Source organism: Musa acuminata, chromosome BXJ1-3 (assembly GCF_036884655.1).
Source record: "Musa acuminata AAA Group cultivar baxijiao chromosome BXJ1-3, Cavendish_Baxijiao_AAA, whole genome shotgun sequence".
NCBI classification, from domain to species: Eukaryota; Viridiplantae; Streptophyta; class Magnoliopsida; order Zingiberales; family Musaceae; genus Musa; species Musa acuminata.
The window spans coordinates 22874774-22879820 of record NC_088329.1 but is presented as its reverse complement, the minus strand read 5'-3'; the positions used below and the strand labels follow the sequence as shown (position 1 = coordinate 22879820).

The following is a 5047-nucleotide window of genomic DNA, read 5'->3' as shown; positions in this document are numbered from 1 at the left end:
TTGGTTTTATGTTCTTTTCTTTTATACCAAATCCATGCATCATTCATTAACACCAAAAAAGAAATTTCAAAATATCGCAAAAACTATCATGCATAAGTTTGAAATATAAACTCGTTAAGCATGCTTTCAAATCATCATTATATTTTCATTAAGATATCAAGCATGGTTTCATTGAACATGATGTTGAATGATTCTTAGGGATATCTAAACTTCCTTAGTTTCAATTTGTGTGATTGACTTTATATTAGCATGCCCAAATATTTGTTCTTACGTTAAAACCATGCATCAACGTTTAAAACAAAATGATAAAAAATCATCAAGATCAAAAAGTGTAACACATAATTCCAAAACATATGATTTCAAATCATTACTTCAAGTTGTCATGCATAAAAATCATCATGCATGATACAAACATTTATTTTCAAAACATTCATCATGATAAGACATACAAGCCAAAGAAATCATTAAACATAAAGTATATTCAACAATCATGATTTCATTGAGCATAAGGCATTTTCAACCAAAATCACTTTGTAATTAAATCTGCAATTTTTATTATCATTTTTGAAATTACTAGCATGATCCTAATTTTTTGTATTTTCATTACATTTTTAAACATACAATTTTCAAAAAAAATAATTAAAGTAAATTAAATTAAACTAAGGGCATTTTGATTACCTCATCATCGAAAGCTGTAATATCCCCCACTTTTAAAAATGTATTAATAAGGATTTATATGTAAATTGGGGGACCTATATGTAAATATAGAAATTACAAGGACTAAACTGCTAAGTTGCAAAAAGAAAAAAAAAAGAAAAGGAAAAACCGAAAATTCGGTATTATCCCACCGCCTCCCACGCACTCTGTTTCTTTCGGTGGGGCGTGAGGAGAAGAAGGAGAGTGGTTGAAGAAAAGAAGAAGAAGAGGGAAAAGAAGAGAGGAGGAAGAAGAGAGGAAGAAGAGAGGAAGAAGAGGGAGAAGAGAAGAAGATGAAGAAGAAGAAGAAGAGGAGGTGGCTGCAGCGAGGGCTGCAGCGAGAAGCTGTGGGGCGTGGGGAGAAGAAGAGAGGAAGAAGAGGGAGAAGAGAAGAAGAAGAAGAAGAAGCAGAAGAAGAAGAAGAAGAAGAAGAAGAAGAAGAAGAGAGGATGATAGCTGCGGCAAGGCTGCAGCGAGGAGGTGTGTAGGGTTGGGGAGGAAAAGGGAAGAGGAGAAGAAAAGAAGGAGAAGAAGAGGGAAAAGAGAGGGAAGAGGGAGAGGAGCGAGAGGTGGCAGCAGCTAGGGCTGCAGCACCTCTGTTTCCTGCAGGTGGAAACAGAGGAGAGGTGGGGCGTTCGAAGAGGAGAAGAAGAAGAAGGAAGAGAAGAGGAAGAGGAAGCAGGAGAAGAGGTTGTGATACCTCTGTTTCCTGCAGAGGAAACAGAGGAGAGGGTGTGTGTGACGTCGGGGAGAAGAAGGGGAGGAAGGAGAAGAAGAGAAGAAGAAGAAAGGAAGGAGACGAAGAAGAGAAGGGAAAGGAGGAGCTGCGGCTGCGGCGGTGGCAGCTGCAGCTGGAAGAGAAGGAGAGGAAGAGATGGTGAGGAAAAAGAGAAGAAGTAGAAGCGGGTGAAGAGGCGGCACCTCTGTTTCCTGCAGGAGGAAACAGAGGAAAGGAGGTGCTGTTCGTCGGGGAGAAGAAGGGGGCTGCAGCTGCGGCGATGGCAGCTGCAGCTGGAAGAGAAGAAGAAGAGGAAGATGAGCAGGGGAGGAGGGAGAGGTTGCGGCCGTGGCTGCGGCCGCGACTGCAGCAGTTGCAGCGGGGAGAGAAGAAGAAGAAAGGAAGGAGAAGGAAGAGGAGAAGGGAAAGAAGTAGCTGCGGCTGCGGTTGTGGCAGCTGCAGCTGTGGCAGGGAAAGAGGAAGAGAAAAAGGAAAGGAAGAAGAAGAGAAAGGGAAGGAGAGGAAGAAGAGAGGAAGAGGAGAAGGGGCTGCGGCTGCGGCGATGGCAGCTGCAGCTGTGGCTGGGAAAGAAGAGAAGGAAAGGAAGAAGAAGAGAAAGGGAAGGAGAGGAAGAAGAAGAGAAAGGGAAGGAGAGGAAGAAGAGAGGAAGAGGAGAAGGGGTGGCAGCTGCGGCAGTGGCAGCTGCAGCTGGAAGAGGAGGAGGAAATAGAGCAGAGGAGGAAGAAGAGGCTGCGAGTGTGATGGCTGCGGCCGTGGCTGCGACTCCGGCTGCGGCTGTGACGTTGGCTGCGGTAGCTGCGGCAGCGGTGGTGGCTGCAGTAGCTGCTTTTGGGAAAGAGAAAGAGTAGGAACGAGAGAAGGGAAGAAGGAAATAGTGCAGTGGAAGGGGGCTGCGGTTGTGACCGCAGTTGCGATTGTGGCAGCGGCAGCGGCGGCGGCTGTGGCAACTGCGGTTGGGAAAGAAAAAGAAGGAATGAGAGTAAGAGAGAGCAGGTGACTGTGCCTCGATGTTCGACACGTGGTGTAGTTGCGATGAAAGGAAGAAAACGGGAGCACAAAACGAAACAGAGAGAGGACACCGAGGAAAAGTAGAAGGATTGGACTGACACCTTCCTTGGAGATTCAGATCAAATATTTGAAAGGCAAGTTCCCTGATCGTTCCTCCTATAATTGCTCTAATCTTTCCTATTGCAAGTATCTTGATCGTTCCTCACTGCCATTTTATCTCTACATTTTCTTTGAATATGAGGAACTTTGAATTGTTCTAGCCTTGCATTTGATATATCTCCTGTTTAGACGTAACGATTCGAATCTGTGCAACTTCTGATATTCTGACCTTTTGATACCGAGCTGCCTATAAGTCTTTGTTGGAAACTCTGATTTGTTCAAAACTGATTTCATTGGAAACTAGACTCGTAGACCTTTCTTTGATATATGGATTGAAAGATTTGGAATCCAAACACCTGTCCAGTTGTCTGTTGAATCTGACATTATGAATTCTGCCAACAGAGATTTTGTTCTACGACACTTGCTTACCAAATTATTTGTAACTCTCTCTGTTGGACAGTTCAATTCATATGAAGCCTGTCTTATCTGAAAGTATTATCCAATGATTATTTCTGAGTAAATTGGAGCATGATTGATAGTTTGAATCATTTGTTCAATGTGCCTTCTGTATTCTGCCAGAAATCGAGCTTTGGTCGATTTCTCATATTCTGGTTTCATTCCTTTGGAGATTGATATCCTTTAGCTTTCTTATTCAATTGAGCTTTATATTACTGCTTTGAATTCTTGTATGCTCTTGTCCTTAAAATTATTGCATTCTTGAAAACTGTTGTGTAACGTTTATGCTATATCGTATTGACTCATATAGGCACATGTATATCCTATTGTTCTGCATTTGCTTTCGATATGTGCCTATTCCAGTTTCATTCCTTTGGACATTGAATTCATCAAATCTTCTTATTGAATTGAGGTATAAGTGATTGCTTGGATTCCATATGTGCCCTTGCTTTCAATTCCTTTCAAGTCTGAATATATTTGTGAAAGATTATTGCTTACTTCGGATTGACTCGTAAAGGCACATGTACGTTTGTTGTTCCGCGTGTGCTTCCGATATATGCTACTTATTGCTGAAACTGTCCTTTTGTACTCTGGTGTGTGGGATTGTCTGGACCTTTGCCAGAAATGGGAAAGGGTATGCGCTATTTGCCCGCTATGTGGGGTCCCGCTATGAGGGATATTCTGTATGCGCTTGTTGCCCGCTACGTGGGTATGTGATTAGAGCCTGCGATGCTCTGCCGGCCCCCTTTGACTTCACCTAGACGTGGGTGGATGGAGCTCCCAGATGTGGGAGACTTTTGTCAGGTGGTCATTCAGAAATGGATGAATCACATTCTGACTGAGATCCCACTACACCTTCTGTATGTTTGATATGATATCCAGAGCTTTGGTTATGTGTTTCGGTACATGCTTTGGATAAGATTGATATGTTTGCAATGTCAAAGACGACGTTTGAGCTTCTGTACGGTATTTGTTATTGATATGCTCTGAAATGTTTCCTCCACTGTTGATATGTTTCGAAATGTTCCATATGTCGTTGATATGCTCCGGAACATTTCATACGCCATTGATATGCTCCAAATTACTCTGTGCTCCATTTGCTATGAACTGATATGTTCTGAAATGTCCTATCTACCATTGATATGCTCCAAATTACTCTGTGCTCCATTTGCTATGAACTGATTTGTTCTGAAATGTCCTATCTGCCATTGATATGTTCCAATTACTCTATGCTCCATTCGTTATGGATCAAATATGTTATGAATGACATGATACGTATGATTTGGTATCTATTGAGATGGTATCCTTGAGAATTCTGGTATTCTGCCTTGTATTATGATACCTTACTCGTTTCAAACTGTTCCTTTTGTTCTGAATATGCTTGTCACTTGCTGAGCCATTTTTGGCTCACTCCGTTGTTATATAAACCTTTCAGGTCAGCTTGTCACTCTTCGAGATGTTTGATTTGGGCTGAGGCAGTGGATAGCTATTCAGAATTATGGGCAAGTCCTGTTGGTTGTTATGCTATTGTTGTATAAGCATATTTTGTATGTAATGAATTGTTCTGATGATCGAAATGGATATACTGTGTAAAAGTGTTAGAAGATCTCTCTTATTTGGAATTTCGGAATGTTAAGTCTAATTTATGACGATATGAACTTGTGGTGAATAGTTGGAGTTCTGATTGTATAATTTATTTAGCTTGTGGATTTATAAATGTTGTTCATGTTTGTCAAGTTGGCTTGGGTTGCCATAAATGTGAATTATCGAGTGATGTGATATATGATTATAAACTGCATAGGTTTTATGGATGTGAATATGAATAGAATGTTTTCAGTGTCCTCAAACGTTAGTTTGGATCCTGGATTGGTCTGTGACGAAAATTTTAAAAATCATGGATATTTTGAGGGGCGTGACAAAAGCCGTTAAGACATAGTTTGCCACATCGCCTTTTTTGATTTTCTCCTCGTCTTTAGATGAGCTTGATTTGTCTTAAAGAGCTTCCTTCTTCTTGCGTTCATAGCAAATAGTTACGTTCTTTTTATTTTT

The 5047-nt window shown here is 41.3% G+C and overlaps 1 long non-coding RNA gene across 1 annotated transcript; it reads left to right on the top strand.

Annotated features, from left to right (window-relative positions):
* The first annotated feature begins 510 nt into the window (after positions 1–510).
* Positions 511–4734, top strand: LOC135623933 (uncharacterized). Its single transcript, XR_010491566.1, has 2 exons — positions 511–2577; positions 4434–4734. It is a non-coding gene; the product is annotated as an uncharacterized LOC135623933 (long non-coding RNA).
* The last annotated feature ends 313 nt before the right edge of the window (positions 4735–5047 follow it).